Source organism: Pocillopora damicornis, chromosome 13 (genome assembly GCF_964200805.1).
Source record: "Pocillopora damicornis chromosome 13, jaPocDami1.2, whole genome shotgun sequence".
Lineage (NCBI taxonomy): Eukaryota > Metazoa > Cnidaria > Anthozoa > Scleractinia > Pocilloporidae > Pocillopora > Pocillopora damicornis.
This window is the reverse complement of record NC_142682.1, coordinates 9618248-9633732: the sequence shown is the minus strand read 5'-3', so window position 1 is coordinate 9633732 and position 15485 is coordinate 9618248. Positions and strand designations below refer to the sequence as shown.

Genomic DNA, 15485 nt, shown 5'->3' with positions numbered 1-15485 from the left:
ATCTGAGACTGTATAATCTCTTTCTCCCTCAACTCTTAGCATGATACGTTTCCTGGCTGGATATTCGAATTTAAGTTTTTCACGAGCTTCTATGATTCCAATGTCTTCAGGTGTTTTATGTATATCGCCCTCGATGAAAGATGTTCCAGCAGCTTTTGGTCCTTTCTCTTCTCCCGTCCTCATTGTTCTTTGTTCAGCCATTTGAATTATAATCAGGTTGAAAAAGTTTTGTTATATCTCCAACCTCTTCATCGTAATCATCATCGTCAATGTGATCCAATAGAGGTTCAGTAGCTCTAAATTCAGTCATTTGCAATAGAATATCTATTAAAATGGAAGTCAGTGAACAAAGCAGCCCAATTTTTGAAAAAGAAGTCAAATGCCCTCAAAGCGGACCGCATGATTCATTGAATAACATTTAACCCTACTAGGGCTTCCTCGGTCAAAATCTTTGGTGTCCCAGTTCCAAGGCTTGATGATGATGTAGTACTTATGCCGGGATCTCCTGCACTCATCTTCGACTTATCAGTTAGTGGTGAAGCAAAACGTTTCCTCGAGAACAATGTATTAAGAGCTCCTGTTGATCGACTTATGGTTAAATTCTCAGGAGAAATCGTTCAAGACACTGACGGCTATGTTCTATTCTAACTCTATGATGACCTCTTCTTGAGTGAGAATGAGAGGGCGAGTATTCAGTCGGAAGATCTTTCGAAGATCAGATACAAATCTGGAGATAAGAAGACCTCTGGAGTTGACAAGGAGAATAAGCTCAATGATGTTTATGGGAACAAGTTTAGGATTCCACTGGATCATGAGATTATAGAGGACCATGCAGTCTCTCTCACGAGATCTCTTTCTTATAGGCCTTTCTTCGAGCTCAGGCTTGTACCTGTCAGCAGTGTTGTAAAAGGATCTCACCCAGCAAATCTTTTTAATGAATTGAATAGCATTCAGCTCAAGTATGAGGTTATTCACCGTCAAGAACTCGCTGATAACATCTTGTCTAACCACAAAAATGGAAATAGATTCATGTACGAGCATATCACTCATCTGAAAACAATCTCAAAAGATAAGGGATGTGACATAATAATCAATAAAACAGTAAATGCCCCAAGGAAATCACTGAGGGGACTTCTTCTTTTTACAAGCCATACACAGCAGCAGTGAGAGACAGTGAGAAGACAATTCCAACGTCGCTGAGGTAAAGGTGGTTATGAATGGAATCCCAAGTAAGTTTTAGTCAAGGAATGAAGATAAGAGAAGTGTGGGAGGAGGTTCTCAGAAGGTTTGATAAGGAGAACAGCGCGATGAATGCAATGCTGGAGATAGTTTCGGTCTTTTCATCGATCTGAGGAGTCTAAGTGACTACGATCTTCACGTTTCAGGGTTGAGATTGATGAACAGGAAGGAAGAAGTTCACCTCGGGATTAACAGGAAACCATCGAGTTCAAGAAAAGTTAAATCTCACATCTTCATCCTCTCAGATGCTTAGCTTTACATCAACCGCGAGTTTGAGAGAGTGACCTACTAATGAGATTTAGGCTGTTGTATGAAACTCAAAAAAATCACGTAATCACATTTATTGACAAGAGGATAGTTCTGGATGATAAGATCAACACGCCTGCTCATGGGAGACATCTGATCATCATTCAGATTTACAAGTTAATATCTTATAGTTTTTGAAAATGAGTAGAGTAGCGGGAATCGGGGGAAAGTTAAATGTCACTCTCAAAGTCACTATCTCTATACAAAGTCCCTGTCAACATCTGCATCACTGTCAGTATTAGTCTCAGTCTCAGCATCAGTGTTAATGTCTATGTTGGTGTCACTGTCACTTTCTCTTTCAGTGTCAGTCTGTCGTTATCATTGTCAGTGTCACTGAGAATGTTTCTCACTCTCTCTCAACGTGTTTCTCCCTGTCACGGTCAGTGTCACTGTTACTTTCACCATTTAACTCTGTCACTGCCACTGTTCCTGTATTTTTTAGTTAATTTTTTTTATATAATAATATTTATGTATGCGTATTGAGTGCTATGTTGCTCACACTACTTAGATCGCGCCGTTTGTGCATGTATCTTGCACCAATTAGAATGCTGCACTAGGGTATTATCGCGCACTAATCAGATCACTGCATTCGGGATGTATCTCACACCCACCAATCAAATCACAGCATTTGGGGTATTTTGTACCAATCAGAGCGTCAGGGTATTGACCCTCATGCCAATTCTGTCATGGAATTAGGGTGTCGCTAAGTTTTGCAATTGAATCAACCCATCATTGACGCACACTAAGAAAGACTAACAAAGAACTGTGCTCTGATTTATCCAGCGAAATGAATCATTTCTTTTATGTGGACCTCAAGGAATTTTTCTATTACTTAAAAGTTAAAGGGCGTCTGGGTACCGTTCCTTCACATCCAACGCAACCACCATCAGCAAAAGGCCTGACATTAAGTTGTTTTGAAAGGGCTAGTTTTGCAGACTCTGGCAGAATTTGCACAAAGCATTAGCATGAGGCATATTTGATTGATAATCTTGTTTTTGTCCCTGCGGAGGCTCTTTTGGCGAGGGTAAAAAAGATCAAGCCATATATACTTTCTGAGTTGACTACCCGTTAACACCTCCTTTTGGAAGTTCTCCATGCATAACGTCTTGTGTTTAAATGACATTTTCCAATGCTTAATCCAAATTTGACGACTGAATCCTCGCTTACAAAAAAAATGCACATGAAACTTGATGTTATCCTTAACAAATTTTCCACGCAACTCTCGTGTGCTTTGACTTTTCCTACGAGTCAAATTCGCCTTAGGCTACCTTGGACATCACCTCATCGGGTGTCATTTCCTTGTAAATAACCTGCATTTTTCCCTCTAAAGCGCCATTTGCAAAAAGAAAGGCGTTGTGAAGGTATGATATTAAATCTGGAGTTTATCTTATTTCTCAGCAAGAAACCCAAAAATAAAAGTGCATCATTGAAAGGGACAGCAGTATCAAAAATAGTTATTTGTCGTTTCTCTACATACCTTATTAATCAAACAACGTAGCCTGAAAGAGTCTCCCAGGATGAGCTTTTGCAAAGGCCTCGCATATCTCGTCTACCTCGAATCTCTCAGGGTAATGTATAACAATAATAGCGAGAGCTGAAAAGCGCTATTCACACATCGTTAATTTGGTGCACGTCTTGATCCGTTTCATGAGCGAAAAGGACCGCTCAGCTTCCGCACTACTTATTGGTAGGGTGCAGACGAAGAAGAAGAGAAGAAGACGATGGATGTTTGGAAAAGTATGCTCGTCACACGTGCCAAGTGCTAGTAGAAGATTGCTTGGAAGTTCTTTCTCTGCTGACTACCACATAACTTGCCATCTTCGCAGCTCATTCCCAAGGGATTTGGGAAATGGAAAGTCATTCTCCCTGAACAGCATGACTTCTGTTGCTTCAGACAGCTCCAAGGTGTTATTAACTATGATAGAGGGTACTAGCTAAAGCAAGTGACGGGCGTGGCGATCTTCGTCAGAAAATCAGTATTGCATTTGAATAATCAGGGAATCAAGAAGAGGAATAGGCACAGATTTTTTGTAATGATCAATTGGACTACAACTGGGAATGTTTGAGCGATTCCTCTGTATGTTTGTCTTTCTGGGAATAGCTTCAACAATTCCCAATTTCTCAGCAAGGTCTAATATTTGTTTGTACAAAACTTGAAAGTCGATGGCAATGTTTTTCCAAACGGACTTGATATTTCCAATTACTTCGTCAACCATCATGTAAGCTTCAAAAATATCTTGATCCCGTTTCTGCAGCTTTTATGCGAGAGCTTTGACTTCATCAAGAATATTCATGGTCACAATAAAAACCACTACGGTCTGGAATAACAACAAACATGCTTTCAGTCCCTGGGCTTTTGTGATAGTATCTTTGTCCCAATTCCAGCTTCCAGTAGACGATTTCAAGTTTGGGTACTCGTGGGGGGAAATGACAGCATCTAGAAAGATGACTAGGAGCTCATATATCTCCAGGAAAAGATCTAGGCACGTGTGTCTTTCCACCCAGCGTGTCTTGTATAGACCTGGAAGCTTGCTGTGAGAATTCTCAGGCAGTTATTCTTTCAGAGTCAACTCAAACAGCTGCTGTCGCTTTGGGCTGTTATTTAAAAAAAGGTATGCCTCGTTAGTCAGATCTATCAAATTTCGCACTTCTGACAGTTTGCATGATGCTGTGATGGAGAGGTTCAGGCAGTGAGCATAACAATGTGTGAAAAGAGCTAACGGACTGATCTCTTTTATCTTGGCCTGCACTCCTCCCTTTCCACTTGACATAACGAAAGCTCCATCGTATGCCTGACCACGGATGCTGCTAGGATCCAAAGAAATAGATGGTTCAGAGAGAGATTCCAAAATCTCTCTTGAAATCATGGTGGCATTTGTTCGTTCCAAGTGCATGAAATTAATCAGGCATTCTTTGACATGAGGATCGTTTGGCGAAGACTGGTCAACAAACCTCAAGCATAAAGATAAGATATCCTGGTTTGAGTGTGGTCAGTACTCTCATCAGCTATAATCGTGAAAGTGTTACGGGAAAATTTATTGATTTTCCCGCGTGTGTTATTCGGAACATATTTCTTCGTAAACTTTCACAATTGACCATTTTAAGTCCTTTCATTTTAATACATCAAAAAATGTATAAAAACCACAGTAGCTTTTACAATAGATTTTTCTTGTTACTCGCTTTCATCATGCACCTACATGGCGGCACTTTTGTTATTTATTACATTTTTTTTTAGGTAAATATAAGTGTTAATGGTCTTTCTGGAAAAATTGGTTTTCATGGTAGTTAGCAGCTGAGTTTATACTCATAACTTTAATTTGTTTTCATACGATAGTTTTTGTCATACGATAGTTTCCATACCAACCTTGCATAGATAAGCAGAAACTTTTCATTGCTTTTCCGTTTTTATTTCCTAAGCTGCGCTACTGCAATTAAGATAGGTATTGTTTTTTTATATCAGAGCTGTGAATTCGCATCTAAGTTTCCTACTTTAATGGCCTCGAGTTTATTGCATCCGTCTTTTTAATTTAGAAATTCTTTCCGTCGTAGAAACAGATGGAATATTTAAGTAGTTTTCGTTTAACTTCAAAGAGACCTTTTTCCGCTCCTTTGTGTCCCTATTCAAATATTGCGATTTGTGTAACAATAGCACCTCACACCGGTTAGTTCTTAAGTAAGTACGTTGTACAGCTTTGTTGATTACAAACTTGAGTACGCTAGAGGTCATGTCCTTTGTTGGCCTGACCTAGGATAAAAACCTACTGTGGACCCAAAAGACTGTCTCTTCCTTGACGTCCGTACAAGCTCACTCGAAGTAGATCTCCGTGTACCAGGGAATCGTGACGAGTTTCCGTTCTCGCTGCTAAGTGCTCTCTACCGAGCTAATTTCCCCCCGTTTGTACGTCTTCCGAAAATTCCAGTGTAGCGAGCGAAAACCTATCGTCACAAAAGGAAGGTCCTTAGTCCTTAGCTCTGCTGTAAGCCTTTCCTTAATTTTTGACGCATACATGTGAATGACATCATTCTGGATAGTTTTGCTGGTATATCTTGCTTGTCGGCTTGATGACAAGAGGTGCTCCTGGAGAGGGTCGTTTCCTTTCGCCTGTAATTGTAGCAGGGCCACGAAGTTTCCTCTGTTAATTTCATAACTAGAAAAATCAACACGATCATCACGATGACCTCTAAAGGCCAGACCCTGCTTAGCCAGAAACTCTACAGCCAAAATAATTTGACGTATAATTTCTGTTCTCAATGGCTTGATTGGCTAAGGACGTCGCCAGCTGGGAATCTACTCTATACCTAAGGACGTCGCCAGCTGGGAATCTACTCTATACCTGTTAGGATTCTCAAAAGTTTGTTTGAAGAGGTCTGCCTGTTCAGTTGCATATTTATGCATCACAGATTGCTCATGACAGTTGAGGATACCATCCTTGCTAAGTACCTTAGTGTAAGATTTATGGTACGATACTGTGACCAATACACCTGGTGTTGTTCCCTTGGTAACTTTGTAAGGGAATAAGATACAGTGACAACAAATACCACCCTCAAGTATGTAACTGTAACAAAGCCAGGGAAACTGTTTTAGCCATTTGGATTGAAAAGAAACTTTCCACGTCTTCTTGCCTTTGGTAACTTGATGAGAATGAAGTATATCGGACTCAGGTTTGTAGTGAAATGTAAGATATTGCATTCTTTTTTCATCTGTAATGTCATGCGATGATTGCCTCAAAACATCGCACGAGCCTTCAGCAGCTCTCACAATAGTACCCAAATAGATCTTTGTGCATATAGTTGAACCAAAAGTGCCAGTCACAGGACCTTTTGTAAAAATTTAAAATTGTCATACACACAAAAAAACAAATACCATAGTGTGCTGATATTTTACTATACAGGTCACATGAAAAATGTCTTGGTTAGACTTTCACTATATGTTATTACACACTTTTTTCTATAACACGACACTGTTATGCTGTCATATTATAAAAAATATTTTTACTCTTAGCAGCAAGCAAAACTAACATCATATTCTTCCCCTAGAGCATGGATGTTCTACATCTCCAGAACTACAAGATATTTCTAAAAATTGAATGTGATTCAATTTTTGCAAAATCAGACTTACGTCTTTTCTTGCAAGGCTTACACCAACCAGGCACAGAACATTCAATGAGCATGAAGATGAAGAGGCTGCAATGGTTGCCACTTGATTGGCAGTGAATCCTGCTCTGTTCAGCGATAACATTCTAAGATTTTAATTGCTTTAAGATAGTAGTACAACAACAGGTATTTAATTTTTGACAGTCATTAAGGATCAAGGTTTCAAGAGGAGAGGACTCAATCTATAGAACATTAAGGGATGATATCGGTTGCCCACTTAAATCCAAATATCTCAGATGTTTAGAAAATCCCAGACTATTTCCTAATAATGTTTCCAGCTTCTTTTCTGAAGTTCTCATTTCGATATATTTTATGGATAAATATCTGAACCCACTGGAGTGTGACATGATGTTGATAAATTGTTCTTCATTTAAATATCTTATGTGCCACTCATCAAGAAGGAGGCAACTCCACAGAATGTTATTATTGTTTACAATGTGCCTCCACCTTCTTGAGACCAGGCACAATATTTTAAGCATTTCGTTAAGGCAGAAGATTTTAAACACCTCGACCATTACTTCATCAAGAAAAGCTGTGTGCAAAACGAAATTATTACCAGTCAATCTTACTAGGAATTCTGCATACTTCTTGCATCATTTGAATAAATACTCTTTCCTAATACTGGTCCATTGGGTCAGAAAAATAAGTTTACTATTCAGATAATGCAGATAATGCATTCAGATAATAAAGTGAAGGTCCCCGCGATACCCCGGTCATGCCCGAGGAGAGGGGTCTCAGGGTTTCAAATGACTGGTGCATAAATAAAAATAAGAATGTTCTACCTTCGATCCTGGACACTCCAGCTTGATCGTCTGAGTTGCTGAATTTTGGTCGCTTGTTAGGAGTTCAGTTTCTTTCTCTGTTTATCATGACAGTTCACTTACTCAGTTTTTCGTGGAAAACTGATTTTCTAGGTTATTGTTCACACGAAGGACAAATCCATTCATTGGGCTTTTCATCTGTTTTTGCACAACACCTAAAGGAAGAAAATCGCGCATTTATTTTGCTTGGTAATTTCTAACAACTCCACCAGACCTAAAAAAAGAAAAAAAAACAAGCCAAACAAAAAAACGTCTTACCAGTCAAACCAGTGGCAGTTGCTCTCGCACTGAATCATGTCGAAGTACCTTGATTGTTTGCAGTGATGGTACAACCAATCTTCGAACAGTTTGCGGCTTTAACAGGAGGGAGTAAAATGATTTTGCAAAACTTGTTCTAAAACTAATGAAGGCTGTTCACATGACGCTGTATTGGAACAAGTATATCTCGTTTGCTATTGTATCATACTACTGTTTTAGACAAGGTATTTATACCACTTAAATTTAAGAAAGAATGAGTAGAACATAAACCACATTTTCTGTAAAGTACACGAGCCATCCTAACCTACTTTCCACGTATTTTCTGTAAAAAACCGCTTCAATTTTTCAAATTTGAAATTTTTGGCTAAAAAACCACGGCTCCCAAAAATATTTCTCACTTTGCCTTAAAAATTTTCAAAAGAAATTTTCAAATTTTTCACAACTTTGCCTGTTCCTGCTCGTAGGTCCAGCCAAGGCTTTATGGTCATTGGCCCCCGCAATAGCCACTAACAATGGCTTATAAATATAGGCGTTTAGTGTTGACTTGAAAAACTCACTAAGGAAGTTTACGACAATTAGACGAAACGCGTCAGACAATCACGAAGTTTTACAATTACTGTTCGCACAGCGCTGCTCACTAGTTTAGTTTTAAATTTTTAAATTCTTTTTTTAAATTGTTTAAAAAATTTTTAAAAGTTATTGAAACAATAAATAAATAAACGTTTGAGTCGGAGCTATTCCTGTCAGCGGTAAAATACAGGAATGGCTCCAGTCTCTGGTTGTCCGCCTGAACTGACTAAGTTTAGTCAGCAGATGACTTTTTCATCGCCGGAATATCGCTGAACGACCTCGCTGAACAAGAAAGGCTGCCTTCTCTTCGCTACGTAAGTAACCATTTCTTGTTTGACACATCGGTATTTTGACTCGCATTGATATGTCATTGTTCCGCTTTGAGACACGCGGTTAACAATACTCACGAGCAAGGAGTTAAGATATAGCTTATCAACTTTTACTATTTTTATCATCCAATCACAGGTCGGAGCCATTCTTGTATTTAGTCGCTTGTTGGTTGCTTCACAAGCAGTCGAATGGTGGAAGTGGAAAAACTTCGTAAAAAATTTTATTTATAAGTAATTTAGGAAGAATAAAACAAATAACAAGAGACAAATGCTCCTCAAAGGGGGGTTGCAACCCCCTCAACCCCTCCCCTTGTTTCACGATACGCGACCTTCCGGTGTTCGCCATAGTTTCCGGTTTGTATAAACTGTCAATGAAATAAACGTGGTTTAGTTTTTCTCAAAAAATGGCGTGTTCACTGTGAAACACAAACATGGTGTCAGAGTAAAAAGCGCAAGGAAAAAACGGTCTTCGCAACTGTAAAAGTCGTCGTAACTCAACACAAATAGCCGTTAAAACGTAGGTCTAAGAAGACGGAAGCACTTTGGCAACAGAGTTACAAAAAAACAAGACGAAATACGAAGAAGACATGCCTCCACCCGACGAAAGTTCGTCAGGACAACAAGCGCCGAGCGCTCCGAGCGCTCCAGTTTTGAATTTTACTTCGAACTTTCCAGTTCCAAGCCCAATGAAAATATCCGGCGACCGAGTCACAAATTGGGAGTTCTTTCGACAGCAATGGCAAGACTACGAGCTTGGCACCGGTCTCGAACATCGTCCAGAACCAGTTCGTTTAGCAACCCTTCGCTCAGTCATGGGGAAAGACTGTCTTGAGATATTTTTAAACCTAGAGTTGACTCCGGAAGAAAGGGCAAGCGTGACCTCCAGTTTAAAAGCTTTGGAAGCATATTTCAAGCCAAAAACAAATGTGGTCTACGAGAGATTTATGTTTAATTCAGCTACACAAAGTTCCGAAGAGGGAATAGACGAATTTGTAAATCGATTGAGAAAGATGGCTTCGTCGTGTAAATATGGCGCACTCACAGATGAGATGATACGAGACAGAATCGTAATAGGCGTCCGAGATAAAGCTCCAAAACTACGGCTACTCAAAGAAGATGAACTGGACCTGAATAAAGCACTCAGTATTTGCAGGTCTAATGAAGCGGCTTCCAAACAGCTCAAGTTTATGAAACAGGAGGAAATCCAAACAGATGAGCAAGTCAACACCGTGGACAGTCAAGCGAAACGACTCGACAAGCGGCATAAACCAAAGAAAGACGCAAAATATGGAAAGAATGGAAAGGCTACAAAGGGTGCGAAGAAGAATTGCAGCAGATGCGGGACAACAAAGCAACATAGGAAAGAAGAATGCAAAGCATATGGTCAAACCTGTCACCTGTGCTCGAAGCCGAACCATTTCGCATCTGTTTGTCGCTTTAAAAACAAGCCAGCAGGCGGAAAGACAGTATCCAGAGGACACAAAAGCGTGGAGCAAGTCACCGAAGAAACGGATGCGTCCAATGACTCCGATGATGATTTGACCGATGATGAAGATCCACTCTTTAAAATTGAAGTCTCCAGCGTGAAGACGGCAGGCAAGCAACTCAACGCCAAGATAATCTTTTCAGACACAGAAGAGTTATACAACACCGAATTGGAATGCCAGCTAGACACCGGCGCCACGTGCAACGTGATGAGCCGGCGCGACCTGGCCGTCATAAGCCAAACAGGAGATCCACCACTGAGAAGTAGTAAAGTGAAGCTCAAGTTGTTTGACGGTTCTCTCATGAAGCCTTCTGGTGTAGCCACCTTAAAGATACAGCGAGACAATAAGACCCAAGAGTTGGACTTTCAGATTGTTGATACTGGAAAAAAGCCTCTTCTATCCGCGGAAACATGTGTGAAGCTGGGACTGTTGAGGCTTTCCTTAACAGGTACAGCGCAAGTAAACAGTATGGGTACAGAGCCAGTAAAGTCTAGTGTCCCACTAACCAGAGAGAAAATTCTAGCGGACTACAAAGATGTGTTCGAAGGACTTGGTCACATAGGAGAGTCCAGTACCTTTGTTATCGACCCAAACCATCCCCCAGTGCAGCACGCGCCCAGGCGGATACCTGTAACTCTACAAAAAGAAGTCAAGGAGAAGATCGCAGAGTTGGAGAAGAAAGGCATTATTCAAAAGGTTACCGACCCCACAGATTGGATCAGCAGTATGGTCATCGTGTCCAAGCCAGGAAAGATAAGAATTTGTCTCGACCCTCGAGATTTGAACAAGGCAATCCAGAGACCTAAGTACCAGATGCCAACATTAGAAGAGATACTCCCAAAACTCAGCAAAGCGAAAATATTTACCACACTAGATGCGAAAGATGGGTTCTATCAGATCGGATTAGATGAAGAGAGCAGTAAGAAAACAACTTTCTGGACTCCCTTTGGCAGATACAGATATCTTAGAATGCCATTTGGTATTAGCGTGGCTCCCGAGGAGTTTGAGTGCAAGCTACACGAAAAGCTTACCGGATTAGAAGGCGTCGAAATTCTTCGAGATGATCAAGCTCAAGCTGAACAGCAAGAAGATGAACTTGAGGAAACCCCAAGTTAAGTTCATGGGCCATGTTATTAGCAAAGATGGTCTCAAACCAGATCCAGACAAAGTCAACGCAGTGGAAAACATGCCCAAGCCAACATGTAAGAAAGAGACTCTTAGTCTACTGGGTTTCATCAACTATCTGGCCAAATTCTTACCAAGACTATCTGAAGTAGCACAGCCGTTGAGAAATCTGACCCTGACCAACGCCCAGTTTATGTGGTCTGAGCAACACGACAAGGCGTTCGATGAAGTGAAGAAGTTGGTAGCAAACCATCCAGTACTCAAGTATTACGACATCAATGACGAGGTTACTATTCAGTGCGATGCCAGCGAGCGAGGCCTTGGTGCGACACTCCTCCAGAACGGACAACCAGTTGCCTTCGCATCGCGAACACTGTCTGCAGTCGAACAACGGTACGCACAAATAGAGAAAGAATGTCTGGCCATTGTGTTCGGTTGCCAAAAGTTCTCACAGTACATCACAAGACGAGAGAAAGTCACCGTCGAATCAGATCATAAGCCGTTGCAGTCAATATTCAAGAAATCGCTTCTATGTGCGCCAAGCCGTCTCCAAAGAATGATGCTTCGGCTACAGAGATACAACCTCGAAGTGGTCTATAAACCAGGAACACAGATGTATGTGGCCGATCACCTGTCCAGAGCTTTCCTGAAAGATACAGGCCCAGAGGATGAAGAGTTTCAAGTTTTCGCTCTGGAGCTGGAAGCGATGAACCCGTTTGATACCATCAAGATAAGTAGTGAGAGACTGCCCCAACTTCAAAAGGCCACTGAACAAGACCCGGTCATGCAAACTCTCAAAACTACCATTCTGATTGGTTGGCCAGAGAGGAGAGAAGAAGTACCAGTCCAGATTAGAGAATTTTGGAATTACAGAGAAGAACTAACACTTCACAACGGCATCATTTTCAAGAATCAGCGAGTCATCATTCCAAAAGCTTTAAGGCCAGAACTGACCGCAAGAGCTCATTCCAGTCACCAGGGAATTGAAGCCTGTCTACGAAGAGCAAAAGATGTAGTTTTCTGGCCCTCCATGACCAAAGACATCAAAGAAGCTGTTGAGAAATGTGAGATATGCGCAGCATTCCAAGCGAAGAACATCAAGCAGCCAATGCAGACACATGAAATACCTGATCGTCCATGGAGTAGAGTTTCGTCAGACCTGTTCACTCTGAACGGCAAGGAGTACATTGTGCTTGCAGACAGCTACTCAGATTTCATAGAAGTTGGCGAGTTAAAAGGCACAACTGCGAGCTACATCATAGAATTCCTCAAAGGTCAATTCAGTCGCCATGGCATACCTGATGTATTTGTTACCGACAATGGACCGCAGTACTGCTGCCGAGAGTTCACAGAGTTTTCCAGAGAATGGGAGTTTAAACACGTGACGTCATCACCTAAACATGCCAGATCCAATGGCAAGGCCGAATCCGCAGTCAAAGTGGCCAAGAAGATTTTCAAGAAAGCTCACAGGGACAACAAAGACCCATGGCTTGCGTTATTGGATCAACGGAACACACCAACACAAGGTGTGAACTCTAGCCCTGTACAGAGATTGATGTCCCAAAGAACACGTACATTGTTACCGGTATCAGCAAATCTTCTGTACCCCAGAGTAGAAGAAGGAGTCAAAGAGAAGTTGAAGGCCAAGAGGCAGACAGCTAAAGGTTATTACGATAGAAGTGCCAAGGTGCTACCAGAGCTTGAAATAGGCCAAGAAGTTAGAGTAGCTGGTCAGCGAAACAAAGTCTGGGAAGCTGGCACCTGTGTCCAGAAGCTATCAGATCGCTCATACCTTGTTGAAGTCAATGGAAACACACTACGTCGAAACAGACAGGCATTGAGGCCCAAGAAAGACACCCAAATGACTGGTGAGACTACTATTGCTGAAACAAAACCACCCTCATCTGTACCTGCAGAGAGAGAAAGACAAACAGCATTAAGGAGTACCAATCACAGTGATGTGACCACACCAGTTAAAGTCAGCGATACCCCGCAGCACAATCTTAGTGTGCCACTGAAATCAACCCGTACCAGAACTGTGAAGGCACCTGTGAGATTCAAGGACTATGTCTGAGCGTCTAAACCAGTTATGGACACTGAACATGAGACACTGAACATTGAGATACTTTTTTGTTGTTGTTTATTTGCTTTTATTTTTACTAGCATGAAACTGTTACATGTACAAGCAGATATTTTTTTTGTTAAGTGCATTTTGGACACTTGTCAGGATTAGGTCATTATTGTTATTTTTGTTTTTTAAAAAAAAAAAAAAAAAAAAAAAAAAAGGGAAGATGTTTCACGATACGCGAACTTCCGGTGTTCGCCATAGTTTCCGGTTTGTATAAACTGTCAATCAAATAAACGTGGTTCAGTTTTTCTCAAAAAATGGCGTGTTCACTGTGAAACACAAACACCCCTGGATCCGTTTCTGCACCGCCACATACTTTCTCTGACACTGTAATCCTCCTCACCATGCTCACTGTCTGTGTGAATGTCGATGTCCTCTTTTACTGGCACTTTGATTGTCTTTATCAGTGTTGCTGTTTTGTCATTTTCTTTTTCAGTCTCACTGTCACTGCCTTTCTCAATTTTACTATTACACATACTCTTTCTGTCAACATAGATGTCCGTCACTGGCCCTTTCATTGTCATTGTTACTGTCTCTTTCACAATCCCTTTCCCTGTCTTTCACTGTCACTGTCAATGTCTCTCTGTCATTCTATCTGTGGTTGTAATTTTTCTTTCTTTTCTTTCACTAAGTTATTGAAATTTTTCTTCAAAAAGCACAAGGCCAATGGACAAAGTACAGTGCATTTTTACCTTTACCAGTATTTAGAGAAAGAGAAGTGAAGGTTTCAGGCGTTCCACAATGCAGTTCATCTCTTTTGTGTATTTCAGAGGTAGGGGGGTATTCACTTTCAGGTCTGTTTCTGCTATAATTTTACTGATTTTGAACTCAAATAGCATATTTCATTGTGTCTTATTTGTGGAATGTATGCACAAATCTGTTACACATAATTTTAGTTTCTGCCAATTCTCATCCATCACTAAATTACACAGATCTCAGATTCCAATTTAAAGTCATGTGGAAACTTGCCAATTTTTGGCTGTCAATTAAACTTCACCCAACACTTTGAAACAGAAACAGAATGAGCACATGCTTCATATGCTACTCAAGTGATTTACCAAAAGCCCTACAGAATGGAGCCATGAAGTAATTTTGAGCCATACCATATTTACCCGTGTATAATGCGCACTTTTTTTCCCACAAAAACAAGCATCAAAATCGCGGTGCGTATTATACACGGATTCTATTGTTTGTCAAGCACGTCCTAATTTGCATACGTTAAAAACGCAACAAAGAAAGTAAAAGTGCACGGATCGGTAGCCTGGGGAGGAGAAAGAGCTTGCTTGTTTACGACTCATTTGAAGCTCACATGACAGATACTGTGAACACTTCCTTCAAACGCGAACTTCCCTTCTCCAGTCGCTCAATGTATCTTTGAACAAACCATTTAGAGATGGAGTCCGAAAGGAGTGGATGGCTGATGGAATTCACGAACTTACTGGACGACAAAAAAAGGCTTCGGAGGAACTGATCTGTTCGTATATTTCACAAGCGTAGGAAGGCATTCCATCAGAAATGATCGCTGCCTCTCTCTGAAGTGTGGGATCACAAACAATTCGAATGGATCACAAGATGAATTGGTTTACAATTCAACTGAGATCACTGATGAACTTGAGGATTCAGTCATCGAAAACCTATTCGAATCAGACTGTGCGTCGGTTTAAAGACACTGAACATTTTACTTAAATCACACAATTGCAATGCAGTAATTATATTCAAGCTACCAGCAGTACTGTGAGTAGAAATAATGTTTATGAACGGCTGTTATGATAATAATTCAAGTTGTGAATTTAGGTATATTAGTAAGGACTTCAAGTTACAACATTTATAAAACGTTTGACTGTTACTGAATAGAAAAGCTTGTAAATAGGTGCTCGGTGCGTTCGATATTTGTAGTAGCAACTAGTTAGAAATTGTTGTAAACATACTATTGATGAATTCCCAGCTCTTGTTAATTAGGTGAAAAAATGGAAGTTTTTATTTTTGGTATTTGTCATGAAATCTTTTTTTTCGGAAAAAAGAGGTCAAAAATTAGGGTGCGTATTATACACAGGCGCGCATTATACAC

The 15485-nt window shown here is 40.6% G+C and overlaps 2 pseudogenes; one reads left to right on the top strand and one right to left on the bottom strand.

Moving 5' to 3' along the window:
• Positions 1-390: 390 nt before the first annotated feature.
• LOC149035403 (uncharacterized) lies at positions 391-1492 on the top strand (annotated as a pseudogene).
• Positions 1493-2906: 1414 nt separating this feature from the next.
• On the bottom strand, positions 2907-4586 carry LOC149035402 (52 kDa repressor of the inhibitor of the protein kinase-like; annotated as a pseudogene).
• Positions 4587-15485: the final 10899 nt, after the last annotated feature.